Below are 15,728 nucleotides of genomic sequence, written 5' to 3'. Positions count from 1 at the left end.
CATGTAATAGATACATGTTAACTAGAGGCACAGGGAGTTAGGCCTATAAATTTAATAAATAATCATTACGTCACATAGTCAGCCAGATGTTTTGAGTGGATCTGGCATTTTTATCCACTCATTGAGTTCTTTTCAAGGACCTGGGATAGGCAAATATTGTTTCTGTTAATGGTAATGCTGTAATAATGTAAGTACTTCCAAGTAAAGGTGACTTTTGCAATTGATTCATGGTAATTTTGTTGAGCCACCCTGAGTTGCTTGAGATAGGCTGCCATATAAATGTTTTACATAAATGAATAGAGTGGAGTGGAGTGGAGTGGAATGGAATGGAATGGAATGGAATGGAATGGAATGGAATAGAATAGAATAGAATAGAATAGAATAGAATAGAATAGAATAGAATAGAATAGAATAGAATAGAATAGAATAGAATAGAATTCTTTATTGGCCAAGTGTGGTTGGACACACAAGGAATTTATCTTGATGCAAATGCTTTCAGTGTACATAAAAGAAAAGATACATTCATCAAGAGTCAAGAATCATAAGGTACAACACTTAATAATAATCATATGGTACAATAAGCAATCAAATCATACTAGGAAACAGTCAATATAAATCGTAAGGCTACAAGCGACAAAGTTACAGTCATACAGTCACAAGTGGGAGGGGATGGGTGATAGGGAGTGATTAAGAAGATTAACAGTAATTGTAGTACAGACTTTGTAATAGTTGAACAGTGTTGAGGGAATTATTTGTTTAACAGAGTGATGGCTTTCATGGAAAAACTGTTCTTGGGTCTAGTTGTTCTGGTGTGCAGTGCTCTATAGCATCGTTTTGAGGGAAGGAGTTGAAACAGTTTATGTCCAGGATGTGAGGGGTCTGTAAACATTTTCACAGCCCTCTTTTTGACTCGTGCAGTATACTGTCCTTGACTGAAGACAGGTGGTTAGTAATTGTTTTTTCTGCAGCCCTAATTATCCTCTGAAGTCTGTGTCTGTCCTGTTGGGTTGCAGAACCACACCAGACAGTTATAGAGGTGCAGATGACAGATTCAATAATTCCTCTGTAGAACTGTATCATCATCAGCGCCTTGGGCAGTTTGAACTTTCTGAGTTGGCACAGAAAGAACATTCTTTGTTGTGCTTTTTGACGACGTTTTTGATGTTAGGTGTCCATTTTAGGTCATGTGATATAGTAGAACCTAGAAATTTAAAGGTCTCTACTGTTGATACTGTGTTGTCTTTTTTCACTGAAAAACAAAAGGCAACAGAGTACAAGCAAGTATGGTTTGTAAGACAGAAAAATATCAAGTATATTGAATGGTGTTGGTATGCAGTTTATTTAGCTGTTTTTTACTCTTTTTGTCATGCTCTTATTTTCTTTTGCTTTCCTTTTCTTATATTTTGCATGTTTCATATGATGTTGCTCACCATGAACAAGAACATATTGGATATGTATCTTATTTTCATAATAGCAAGTAATTTTTTGGACTTTTTAGATTTAGCAAAGATGTAAAACATTCTGTGAGAAGACTACAAGAGAAATATCATCCACAAGATAAGAGGAAAGTAGCAGAGGTGGTATTTAACCAGTTTGCACCAGCTCGAGCAAACCGGTAGCAGTGATTTGGTGTGGATCGCCGAACCGGTGGTGACCCCTGGCTGGCCATGCCCCTGACTCAGTCACCCAGTTGCCCAGTTGGTCTCCTAGCTTTCCCTACCACATGGCCGTGGTGCAGCTTGGGCAGATGTCCCAAGGCTGCTGCACATGCGCAATCCATGTGCAGCCACTACACATGCAGTGCGCATGTGCACTAGCCCTGGGACATCCGCCCGCCCGCCTGCCCTCACGGAGCATGCTTTCTTCCTTCTCCCAGCAGACGTGCCTCTTCCAGCCCGGCCCAGCCCAGCCAGCCAGCAGGTAGGTGAGCGGATGTCCCTGGGCTTCTCGCCCCCCCTTGTCATGAGTTGCCTGCAGCTGTTGTGTGCTTTTTTCAGTGCGGCTGCAATCCAGCAGCCACACTGAAAAAAGCATGCCCTGTTCTATGTGCCGGGCCTGGCAAGTCTGAGCAGCCGGTGCATAGAACAGAGCAGTGCCGGATTGTTGGAGAAGTGGAGCGAAGCTGGAGATCATTAGCTGCCTATTTCATAGTGCAAGAAGCCTCCCCCAACTGGCCGGCTGGTCTCCTCTTTCTCTGCCTGTTTGTTCTATATGGCTGAGGCGGAGAAGACCAGTTGGCTGATTGGGGAAGTCTTTCTGTGCTGAAAGAGGAGGCTGGAGACTGAAAAAGAGTCACCTCCAGCAGCTGTCCCTTTGGCCGGCTGATCTCCCCCTCCTTGGCTATACAGAATAAACAGGCAGAGAAAGAGGATAGGAGGTGGCTGATTCAGGGAGGCTTTCTGCACTGAAAGAGGTGGCTAATGATCTTTGGCTTCAGTCCATTTCTCCAACGGTCTGGTGCTGCCCTGTTCTATGCACTAGCTGCTTGGACTTGCCGGGCCCAGCACATAGAACAGGACGTGCTTTTTTGGTGTGGCTGCAGCTGCACTGAAAAAAGCAAGCAGCAGCTGCAGGCATCTAGTGACAGGAGGGGTGAGAAGCCCTGGGACATGTGGCCACCTGCTGGCTGACCGGGTGAAGCTGGGCTGGAAGAGGTGCATCTGCCAGGAGAAGGAAGAAAGTGTGCTCTGGGAGGGCAGGCACTGGGCAAATGTCCTGGGACCAGTTAAAGGTTGACTTTAAGAGCATTCTCTTGGAAGAAGTCGAGAACTGAGAGCAAAAGTAGTGGCAGCAGGGGTGACGAGTGTGTGTGTCCCTCCACAAGGAGTGTGAAGGGAGGCAGACACCATGCCTCTGAGGAAAAGAGGAGGTGCTGAAACCCTGGCTGTCACCCGGGAGGGGAACATGGAGGGACCCATTATGCTCCCGCTGCCCCTGCCACCGTTACTTTTGCTCTTGTTCTCGGCTTCTTCCATGGGGGCGCTCTTAAAGTCAATCTTTAAGAGCTGCAAGGCTTTTTGTTAGATCACCGCCAACTCATCGTTGGGAAAAGTGTAGCCCCTGAATACATGAGAAGTCTAGGGGAAAATTCTCTGACTTTTAAACGCATTCACGCGGTGTCTGCCTCCCTTCATGCTCCTTGTGCACACTGGGAGCGCCTAACCAGAACGAGAGAGAGCGAAGTTGGCTGCTATGAGGCAAGCACCTTGGCTTCCCCTCTTGCTCCTCATAGTCGTCCTGAGCCAGTGTGGTTCTTTACTTGGGCAGCCAGATGGCTGCAGCAACACCTGCAGCAGCAACAGGCAGCGCCCCAACAATGAGGTATAGTGCAAATTTCTCTCCGAGGGACTTCTGGCAAAAAAACAAAACAAAAACCTCCCCAAAAGAAAACCCATTCAGCAGCAGACTCAGCAGGCAGTCGTGATCTTTAGTTGGGCTTTTTTTTTTTGTCAGCCCATGGGCAAAGGAGGGGAAGGTATGTAGGAAATCACCCTATCTCTGCAGCATCAATCATATGACTGAGTGGGTGTGGCCAACTCAACGTAACTTGCAGCAAAGTGCCGCACCAGCTTGCTGAGTTGGCCACACCCACCCAGTCACATGACCACCAAGCCACGCCCACCAAACAAGCCACGCCCACAGAACCAGTAGTAAAAAAATTGAATCCCACCACTGAAAAGTAGACATTAGACTCACTAGGGACTTGGAGAAACAAAGTTAAAAGCTACATGTATCTCAGGAATGAAAACCAGAACAAGGCTGTCAGCTTCTGAGCTAATGGGAAAGTTAGCACAAAATTTATATTCAGCAGATTTCAGCACTTTCTTGCTTTAAATCTTATATCCCTCTTATTTTAGCTTCTGGAAGTGTTCTTTGTAGATGAATAGTTGTTTACATTTTCTACATTTCTGCTTCCTTAGTTCTATAAATTTCTGAATTAAATGTTGTCTCTCTGGATGCCAGTTGTAACTTGTCAGTTTCCTTCAAGACTAACCCCATATAGTGGGTGTTGCAACAGTCCAAATGAGATGACCAAGTCTTGACTGTTGACAAATAGACTGTCATCTGGGACCAGGTGGACGAGGATGTTGAGCAAACAAAGCGTAAAGTCCTGGACCAAACGAGGATCATGAACATCAGTGGCATTGACCCAGGTGAAGTCCTCTGGTCCATAACCTTTCCATGCCACCAAATACTGAAATCGACCCCGCAACTGGCATGAATCTTGGATGCTATCCACTTCGTAGTCCGCCTCTCCCAGAGGAGCTACTGGAGCTGGCTGTGATGGAGCCGGTCTACGCAGACTGTCGGACGAGGCAGGGACTAACAGGGAACGATGAAAAAAAGGATGGATATGCATGGTCCGTGGCAGGGAAAGATGATAAGCCACAGGATTGATCACCGCCTTGACCGGAAAAGGTCCCAAGTAACGGTGATCGAGCTTGTTCAATGGTCGCGTCATTGGTATTGAGTAGAGAGCCAAACCTGATTGCCTACCGCTAAAGGTGGAATATCGTGACAATGTCAGTCTGCAAACCGTTTATAGTCCTCCTTCACTCTCTCTAGTTGATCGCAGACCCATTTAGTCCACGGCTTTTAACTCCTGCAAGAACGTATCCACTGCCGGAACTGGGGAATCAGACGGGGCTAAAGGGAAAAGTTGTGGATGAAACCCATAGTTAGCAAAGAAAGGGGACACACAGGTGGATGCATGTTGAGCATTGTTATAAGCAAATTCTGCCACCGGCAGCACTTCCACCCAATTGTCTTGTTGAGTATTGCTGAAACAGCGGAGGTACTGCTCTAAAATAACATTCACTCTCTCTGTCCCCCCATCAGTTTTGGGGTGATGAGTAGACGACAGACACGCCTGAACCTGCAGTTTCACGAGTAGGGTCTGCCAGAAGCGTGCCGTAAATTGTACCCCCCAATCTGATACCATGCGGTCTGGTAACCCATGCAACTGGAAAACATGGGAGATAAACAATTGAGCCATTATCTTGGCCGATGGAAGACCTGCACACGGAATAAAGTGGGCCATTTTAGCCAACATATCCACCACCACCAAAATGGTTGTGGCACCATTCAATGGTGGTAATGCAATGATGAAATCCAATGAAACTGCCCCCCATAGTCTGGCGTGGCCAAGGGCTGGCATGGCCAAGGGCTGCAAGAGACCAGGGGGCGTACCAGGAGCATACTTGGCTTGGCAACAGATTTCACAGGATGCCACATAACCCAACACATCATATTTAAGTCTCAGCCACCAAAATGTCCTAGAGATGAGGTGCAGTGTTTTGAACACCCCAAAGTGTCCTGCTGCCGGACTATCATGACATTGACATAGGATAAGGCCACAAAGAGGACCTCCAGGCACATAAATGTGATCACGGAACCACAACAGGTCCCCAATATATGCCCAAGGAGTCTCTTATCTCCCATTCTCATCCAATTCTCAACGTCGAGCTGTCACAAATAGGTCCTGCTGCTGCGCCTCCTGAATCCTCACTCGGAGGTCCACAGGTTCCTCAGTGGCCGCAAACTGCTCCAACGGAATCACTGTCTGGGGCAAGATTTTATCCTTCCTTCAGGTACACTCGGGCTTCCAAGATAGGGCATCAGCACATTGATTCCCTCCACTCGGAACATAGGTCACCTGGAAATCAAATCGAGCAAAGAATAAGGACCATCTCACCTGACTCTGGTTCAATGTCCAAGATGTACGCAGGTGTTCCAAATTGCGATGATCCGTCCGAACCTCAATTTGCTGACGAGCCCCCTCCAGGTGGTGCCGCCATGTCTCAAAAGCGACCTTAACCGCCAATAGCTCCTTGTCCTAAATCGTATACTTGTGCTCTGGAGCCGACAACTTCCGGGAATAATAAGCGCAGGGGAACAAGGTGCCTGTGGGAGCATAGGCCTGGAGGAGCACTGCACCAACAGCCACATCAGAAGCATCTGTTTCCACCACAAATGGCTGGCCTGGATCAGGGTGTTTGAGCATAGGTTCGGAAGCAAAGGCAACTTTCAATGCTTCGAAAGCTGCCTGCTCCTCAGCACCCCAATGGAACTTCTCCCCCTTCTTGAGCAGATTAGAAAGGGGAGCAGTCAAGACAGCAAAGCGGGGAATAAATGTGTGGTAGTAGTTCGCAAACCCCAACAGTCATTGCAAATCCTTAACCCGCTGTGGAGGTTCCCATTCCTGCAACGATTGTATTTTTTCCAGATCTGTTTCCACCCCAGCAGGTGAAATATGATGTCCCAAGAAATCAATTGTGTTTTGTGCAAACTGACACTTCTCATGCTTAGCAAACAGGTGGTTATCACGCAAGTGTTGCAATACCAGCCGCACATGTTGCCAGTGTTCCTGCAGGGAGGCTGAGTAAATTAAAATGTCATCTAGATAAATAACCATGAACTGATCCAACAAATCATGGAAAACATTGTGCGTGAAATGCATGAACATATCTGGGGCATTGGTTAATCCGAAAGGCATCACGGTATACTCAAAATGGCCATACCTCATCCAGAAAGCTGTTTTCCACTCGTCCCCTGCACGAATGCAAATCAGATTGTAGGCCCCACGCAAGTCCAACTTCGTAAAGATCTTAGCTTGACGAAGCCGCTCAATCAGTTCAGGAATGAGGGGAAGTGGGTACCGATTCCTCACTGTGATTGCATTCAACTTGCGCTAATCACAATACAAACGTAGCTCCCCCGATTTCGTTTTTACAAAAAGCCAATGGGGAGGTAGAAGGCCGGATAAACCCTTTCCAGAGATTCTTGTCAATAAAATTCCACAACATGGCCAACTCCGGTTCCAACAGGGAATATATCTGACGCACTGGCAATTTTGTATCGGGCAACAAGTCGATTGGACAGTCATATGCCCGATGCGGAGGCAATTGATCCGCCTCCTTCTCCCCAAACACATCAGCAAAGTCCACCAACTCCACAGGTAGATCCAGGTCTACAGGTGTAGCTACACTCCCTGCACAGGAGCGCAAGCAATGGTTGGCACACTTCCTATCAAGGAACTGCACAGCTACAGATGACCAGACAATCTGTGGATCATGGGCCTGTAACCACTCCAAACCCAGCACCACCGGAAAATGAGGCACTGCAGTAACGCAGAACATGGTTTTCTTCACATGTTGCCCAATACGCATGCAAAGGGGTTTGGTTGGAGCAACCACAGGTCCCGAACGAAGGGGCCAACCATCAATTGTCTCTACCATTACTGGCAGGGACACCTGTTGCTGAGGAATGAACCACTGCTCTACAAAATGAGCACCCATGAAATTGGCTGTGGCCCCTGAAGTGACCAAGGCTTGGATCTCCACCACTTCCACACCAGGCACGAACACACTTGCTTTCAGCACAAGATGCTTCACCAATAACAATTGTGGTGGAGATGTCAAAAGTGGCGAGGATGGCAAGGTTGAAGATGGCGGGCCTAAGGACTTTACACCCCAACCTACAGACCCCCATAGGCCGAGCAATGCTCGTTTCCCGCCATCACAGGCATCGCTGATGTGGATGTCTTAACAGGACACTTGGCTGCAAAATGGCCTTGATTGCCACAATAGAGGCATAAACCATCCCAACAACATCTCTCCTTTTCTACTTGAGTCAGGCGAGGGCGGCCAGCCCCCAACTGAATGGGTTCCTCCAAAGGCACTTCCACCAAGGGCACTGTCTTGCTGGAAACAGATATGGTCTCGGTCCATCACACCTGTCGCTGCTGAAGTCTAGCATCGATACGAAGACACAGATGCATGAACTCCTGAAGGATGTGAGGGCTTTCAGTGTGCGCCAACTTATCCAGGAGCTCCGACAACAAACCCTCCTGGAACTGGTCTAATAGTACTGCCTCATTCCATTGTACATCCTAGCAACCACCCGAAAACTAGCAATATAATCCATGAGTGAGCCACACCCCTACTTCAACTCTCTCAAAAGTCTGTTCGCTGTTTGGCTTTGAACAGGGTCCTCAAACATGGCCTGAAACTGCCAGCATAACTCAGCATAATTTTCCAAAACCTGGTTGGGCTGGGTCAGCAGAGGCATCACCCAACATGCTGCAGAGCCTGACAACAAACTAATGAAAAACCCCACCTTATCCCAGTCAGTGGGAAAGTCCTCAGGCCAAAGGCTCATGTAAAGCTGGCACTGCCCAAAAAATGGAAATTGGGCCAGCGAACCATCAAATTTATCTGGCACTGCCACTGGGCATTTTCGGCATGGCCGGGCAGCTTGCATTTGTACCACCTGTGCAGTCAAAAGAGCCACTTGCTGGGTTAACTGGGCAGTCTCTGTTCTGAGCTGATCCATGGTCACCCCACAAAAAGCAAAAATAAATTGAAGGGGTGGCTGGAGTCAAAATGTGATGACCCATAGTCTCTCAAAATAACCCCAAACCCAAAATATACATTAAAGTCCAGTAAGGCCTTCAACGTAACTTCACTGCTTTATTAGACAGTTTAAAGTCACAAAAGTAAATAATGAGGCAAAAAGAAAACCAAAACAAACTGCATTCACAAGAGTTCTGAAGTAAACCAAGATAACTAATCATAAACTCCAGGAAAATAACTGAGGAGAGTCCATAGGAAGAATGCCAGCAAAGATAAACCTCTTTCAAAGTAAATACTAAATTGACTACAGCAATTCTGACTGCGTAGTTACAAACTTATATATAGCTACCAGCTGCAACCCACGAGGAGGATTATGGTAATCTCCTCTTGAGTAGACCTTGCTTTTCCCTGATCCTCTCCTCCCTGCATGACCTAGGATGGATAGGTGATGGGCCTGGATCCTCCTCTGATTGCTCAACTGGCCTCTGCCCTTCGCCAGCCTCCTTCACCACCTCTGGAGCCACACTCCCACTCCCTGTTGGCTGTTCCTCCTCTTCCTCAGAGTCAGTCTCCACCAGGGGCATGACAATGTGGTTGAAAGAGGAGAGTGCAAAATTTGGCTTGAATCTGAATATTAAGAAAACTAAGATCATAGCATCTGGCCTTCTCAATTCCTGGCAAATAGATGGGGAAGAAATGGAGGTAGTGACAGATTTTATTTTCTTGGGCTCCAAGATCACCGCAGATGGGGACTGCAGCCAAGAAATTAAAAGACACTTGCTCCTGGGGAGGAAAGCTATGGCAAATCTAGACAGCATACTAACAAGCAGAGACATCACCCTGCCAACGAAAGTGTGTATAGTCAAGGCTATGGTTTTCCCAGTGTATGGCTGTGAACATTGGACCATATGGAAGGTTGAGCACCAAAGAACTGTGGTGCTGGAAAAGACTCCTGTGAGTCCCTTGGACTGCAAGGTGATCAAACCAGTCAGTCCTAGAAGAGATCAGCCCTGACTGCTCTTTAGAAGGCCAGTTCCTGAAGATGAAACTCAAATACTTTGGCCACCTAATGAGAAGGAAGGACTCACTGGAGAAGAGCCTAATGCTGGGAAAGATTGAGAGCAATAGAAGGGGACAACAGAGAATGAGGTGGCTGGATTGAGTCACTGAAGCAGTAGGCATGACCTTAAATGGATTCCAGAAGATGGGTAGAAAACAGAAAGGCCTAGAGGAACATTGTCCATGGGGTCGCGATGGGTCGGACACCACTTTGCAACTATCAACAACAACAAAGAAAGCATGCCAACCTAATTAAAGCTCATGTCCCTCAAAAGTTAATTGTCTTTTATGCCTCAGATTAATCTTCTTTCACCCATGTAAGTACCGAGGCCTGGTAATATAATTCCCAATCTGGCAACACAAAGCCCCCTCTTTTTTTGGAACCTTGCAACATTATTCTTGCTTTTTTCCCTAGCTAAATGTAATATTATTTTATTTAATTCTTCAAAATATTTTTCCCCCAGATTTATTGGAATTGTTTGAAATAAATTTAATTCCTCAAAATATTTTCCCCCCAGCTTTATTGGATTGTTTGAAATAAATTTAATAGTCTTGGTAAACTATTCATTTTTATAGTAGCTATTTTTCCTGTCAATGACAATTGCAAGTTTTTCCATTTCCCCAAATCTGATTTAATTTGTTGCATCAGTTTCATATAATTATCCTCTTTAATCGTTGCACACGTTGCTGTTAGTTGTATCTCTAGGTACTTTACATCCTTGACTATCTGTATATCAATTTTTCCATTAGCACTCTTTTCTGTGTATCTGTAAGACTTTAACTAGTATTTTTGTTTTTTCTTTATTTTTAGTCCTGCAACTTCACCATATTCTTCTATTTTTTAAATTAACTTTGGTCCAGTTTCTAATATTAAACCAGATCATCCACAAATGCCTGTAATTTATATTTCTCTTTTTTTATTTCCATACCTCTTATTTCTTCATCTTTTCTAATACTTCCAGTTATCACTTCCAAAGTCAGTATAAATAGTAGGCGGGGACAGAGGTCATCCCTGTCTTGTCCCTTTTTTTAATACCAAAATTCTCTGTTATGTCCCCATTTACCATCACCTTAGCTGATTGTTTGTGATATATTGCTTTGATCATATTAATAAATCTCTCCCCCAAATCCATGAATTTTAATTATAAATTGCCAATTAACACTATCAAATGCTTTCTGTTCATCTAGAAAGATCAACGGCATTTGTTTTCCAGGATGTATTTCATAATGTGTTTAAAACATTCTCATATTGTTTTTAATCTGCCTCTTTGGCAAAAATCCATTCTGATCTACATGTATAAGTTCATTTAAAACGTTTTAAATCTTTCTGCTATTATTGAAGCATATGTTTTATAGTCCACATTCAATCAGGATTTTGGACTATAATTTTTTATCTGCATTAAATCTGAATTGTCTTTAGGTATGAGAGTAATATTTGCTTCCATCCATGAATTTGGTACTTTCGCTTCTAGCAGAATCATAGAATAGCAGGGTTAGAAGGAACCTTGGAGGCCAGTCAGTAGTGAAAGTTGCCAGTTCTCCGAACTCTGCAGTCGTAACAACCGGTCAGAACTGGTGCAGTCTATAGAACCAGTCAGAACCAGTAGAATCCCACTCCTGCTTGGCATACTAACTTGATGTACTCCTCCACCGTCTCGCTGAATATGAGAATGTCATTCAGATAGACTAAGACCTCTTATATAGGTCCTCATGCAGACCTCATTAATCAACTGCATGAAGACAGCAGGGCTCCCTATAATCCAAATGGCCATGACTTTAAATGGGAAGCTGCTTAACAGGCAGTTAAAGGCGATCTTCCATTCGTCCCCTTCCTTAATCTGCACTTGGTAGTTTGCCTCTCTCAGATCTAGCTTTGTGAACACCTTGCTCCTTACTAGGTGACTTAGCATGTCTTTCATTAGGGGTAGTGGGTAGGTGTTTTCCATGCATACAGCATTAATTCCATGGAAAGCCACATAAAGACTCATTCTCATGTCTTTTTCTCTTTAAAAAGTACTGTGGTTGCTACCCTAGATTTGGCGGGCTGGATAAAGCCCCTTGTCAGGTTGGTGTTGACGTATTTCCTCAGCTAATTCATTTCTCTGGGGGTCATGGAATACATCTTCAGCTTGGGCACAAACTCTATTGTGCAGTCGGTGGGATGGTGGGGCGGCAAGGATGCATCTGCTAGGTCCCTATATTCCTTAGCCACCTGGATGCAGCCTGGTGGCATGTCTGCAGTGGCTGCTACTGTCTCACCTGGTTTGGGGACATTAAGAGACTTGGATGGCTGAGCCTCACCCTGGAGGGGCAGCGGGCCCACTCTTATTCTTAGCTTTTGGTAGCGGTCCTCCCACATGATGGCAGGACCCCACTTGCCAAGCAAGGTAAGCCCCAGAATGAGTGACTCTGTCATTTTGGAGCCACTACAAAGTGTTCTGAATTATTTTTACACAAAACATACAAATTAAGTGAATATATAGTTGATTCAAAATGTTTGCTCAAAGAGTACATATAAAAGATTTCTCAATAAATAAGGGAGTAGGATGCTATAAGGCTAAGCCCTATATTTTTTTTTACTTACTTATTAAATTTGTTTGCCACCCATCTCACCAGAAGCAACTCTGGGCAGTTTACATTAAAATGAAACCATAAGTATATGAATAAATATATAAAATCTCAATATTCCAATAAAATACATGCTATAACTAAAGACAGGGAGGAAGGGAGGAGAATATATGGGGGATTGATGGGAAGTGTTATTAGTTGATCACCTGCAGTGTGAAATTCTCCCATTGGGATCTCAAGCCTTTAGGCTTTTGCAGAAGGTCAGAAAGGTGGCAGCCAATTTTACCTCAGGAGGTAAGATATTCCACCTTATTGTTTTCTTTAAAGAAAAAAACCAGTTCTTTTTCCATGTTTTGTATGAACTCTTTTTCCTTCAAGATTGAATTGTTCAGAGTCCATTTTGATCTTTTCTTTTGTCCCTGCCACTTGACCCATATTGGGTTATGGTCCATCCAAGTACTTGTTTCTATATTTACTTTTATATGTTAGAGATTAGTTCCGCTGACATCCAGATCATATCTATTCTTGACCATGATAGATGTCTATTAGAGTAAAATGTATATTGTCTATTCTTAGCATTCATTTCTCTCAAACATCTCGAATGCTTAATTCCTCTACCATCTTGAAGAAGGATTTCAGAAGTATCTTCCTATGTTTTTTATTAACCTTCTGTGTTTTATAGTCCAATTTTATGTCCACTGTCGCATTAAAATCTCCCAAGATGCATGTATTGTCATATTCCAATTCTATTATTTTCTTGTGCAATTTTTTATAAAATTCTTCTTGCTTTTCATTTGGTGCATAAATTGCTACTAAAAGCATATTTAGGTTATTATCAATTATTTCCACTATCAGTATTCTTCATCTGTAAAAATTAATTTAGCTTTGATGGTATTCTTAATGTATAGAGCTACTCCTCTTTTATTTTGTTGCACCAATGAGGTATATAGATTCCCAATTCTGGGATAATTCAATACTTGGACATGTTGGGTGGACTTCTTGCAAGCATATTATATCTAGTTTTAATTTTTCTAGTTTAAGAAATATTTTTTTTCTTTTGATGGCCAAATTCAATCAATTTATATTTATGGTAATCAATTTCTTTTCTTCCATTGTTTATACTTTATTTGTATATACTTCATTGTTCTTTGCTCTCTTGTTTCTTTTAGTTCCACCCTTCCATCTGCTGCTCCTTCTTCTCATATCTTTTCATCTCTTTTTTCTTTATCTCTTTCTTCAAGCATCTCCTCTTGAAGTTTAACTATTTCCTCGTCTCGTATTCTCTCTTCTTCTTTTCCTCTAAAATATTCATCATAAAATAATTCTGCTTTCTCTATTGAGTTCAATCTGTTTCTTTGCTTTTGCCAAGTAAGTATTAAACCTTCTGGAATCAGCCATCTATAGTTCACTCCCTTCTAGATTAAAATTTAAAATTTTCATCAAGAATTGGTAATCTCTTCTCGAATCTCTCACTCTTCTCAGTACTTATTTTAGGAGCGTGATCAACTTTCCTTTATGTTCCAATGGGTCATCCCTTGCTCTCTGTAATATTTGTGTTTTGATTGCTTTCTTAGTGAAGCTCACATGGACTTCTCTAGGTAGTTTGTTTTTCATAGCATATCTTGTATACACTCGGAACACTTCATCTATTCCATCCATCATTTTTTTCTTTGGATATCTCCAAAGCTCCTGCCAGCACTTCTATCATTATTTCTGCAAGATTTTCTCCTTTTTTTTCCTCATTATTTTGAAATCTAAGATAAAAATCTGCTCTGTCCATCTCCCAGGCAAGCATTCCTTTTCCCTTGTCTTGTTCAACTGCTATAAGCCTATTATCAATTTCTCCAACTTTTTTCTCTGTCTGGTCTCCTTTTTCCCCCTATTTTTTGAAATCTTTCTTCATTCTTTATCATCATTTGTTATATGTTCTCTACTTTCTCATCTGTTTTCCCCATTCTCGCTTTTATTCTTTCCATTCTATCTTCCAAACATTTCCCTTGTTCTTGTATTGCTTGCATTATCATTTGTAAGGCGGCCTCCTTTTCCTTCTCCTTCTCCCTTCTCTCTCCCTCTCTCTCTTTCTCCTGCTGTAACATGGTGTTAATTGACCGCTGACCAGCTCGGCTTAGGGAGGAAGAGGTGGGGATTGATGAGCCGGTAGCTGCTGCTTTCCTCATCTCTAGTTGGCTGTCCTCAATAGGTATCTATTAATAACACCAGGACCAGTTTTCTTCAGGTTCTTCTCTACCTTAATCCAATTGCAAAAGAGAAGGAAAAGTAAAGGAGGAAAAAGAAAAAAAAGTTCCAAGTCTATCTTTAAGGTAAATGTTAAGAATTGTCTTCTTAAATTGTTGTTATAAAATCCAGTCCAGCTAAAAAATTAATCCTTGTTAAAGTACAGTAAAATAATTCTAATTGATTTTGGCAGTTTAAAACAGGTTCAATTTTGCCACTTATTTATTCTTCTTTCTTCTATCTTCTTAAAATCTTTCCCCTTAGGGTGCTCTCTCTTTCTTTAACAGAAAAAAATTACCCAAAGCCGGTACACTTTCTTTCCCCTTCTTCTTCTGTTCCGGAGCTGTCCAAACATTTCAGCAGCTTTCAATGGCCGCTTTCCTCCGCAGCCGGATTAGAGAGCCTTTCCTGGATCAACCAGGTGTCCCTGGGATCAGCAGGATGCGCTCTCCTCGACCACCATCTCTATGGGATGGTTTGGATCCAAACAGACCGCCCAGCTGCAGGGATATCAATGCCACTCTGGGAGCACGGAATTGTTCGGTGTCTTGTTGCAATGTCAGCCCTGCCCTCAGGGGCAAGATATTCCAAAGAGGCTGGAGCCGTAAGAGAGAAGTCTCCTCTTCTTGACCCCACCAGACAGAATTTGTTGACTGATGGGATCCATGGCATGCCTCCTCTACCAGCATGGGTGAGGTGGGCCTTTCCCATAGGGGTGAAATGGTTCCTCGTGTAACCTGGACCCATGTCATGCAGGGCATTATAGGTATTAACCAACAACTTGAACTGCATCCAAAAGCAAATTTATAGGAAAATCAATACAAAATGTTCTACAGATGGCACCTTCCTCACACTAGATTGGCAAAAATGTTTAACTCAGACCCAAATTATTGGAAATGTAGAAAAGAAAAAGGCACTTATTTTCATACCTGGTGGACATGTCAGGAAGTGAAAAAATATTGGAATAATTAGACAATGGATAGAAGAAATCACAAATCAGAAAACTGAATTTAATCCAGAAACTTTTTTATTAGGTATAACAACACAAAATGCAATAAAACAGATAGATATATTATGTTACATATATCAACAGCTGCAAGGATTTTGTATGCAGAACTCTGGAAGGAAAAAAGGGTTCCATTGGAAGGCATGGTTATAAAAAAATAATAGATTGTATAGAGATGGACAGGTTAATGATGAAAATAAAAGACAGAGAAGATTCAATTTATTATAGGGCCTGGGATGCCTGGTAATGAGTGGTTTAGAAATTAAAAGAAAATAAAATGGCAATTAGGAATGAGGGAATATGTAAATATGTAAATATACCATGGAGAAAATTGAGATGTAAGGATAAAAGATATTGATTTATAGTAAGATGTAATGGTAAAGGAATAAGTAAATACATATACTGAAAAATGTGAGGAGGTGCAAAAGATGTCTTGATATTGATAACAATGTATAAAGTTTTATTTTATGTTTTTAAAATTTGGAAACTTAATAAAATTTATTTTT

The 15,728-nt window shown here is 42.9% G+C and overlaps 1 protein-coding gene across 7 annotated transcripts in view; it reads right to left on the bottom strand.

The window, feature by feature from the left end:
• Nucleotides 1–15,728, bottom strand: part of DMD (dystrophin) — a 1,342,375-nt gene that overhangs the window by 1,213,403 nt on the left and 113,244 nt on the right. The window lies entirely within an intron of this gene.

The sequence above is a fragment of the Pseudonaja textilis genome, chromosome 8 (genome assembly GCF_049901715.1).
Source record: "Pseudonaja textilis isolate UNSWEBS1 chromosome 8, rPseTex1.2, whole genome shotgun sequence".
Classification (NCBI taxonomy): Eukaryota; Metazoa; Chordata; class Lepidosauria; order Squamata; family Elapidae; genus Pseudonaja; species Pseudonaja textilis.
This window is presented reverse-complemented; position numbering and strand designations above follow the sequence as displayed.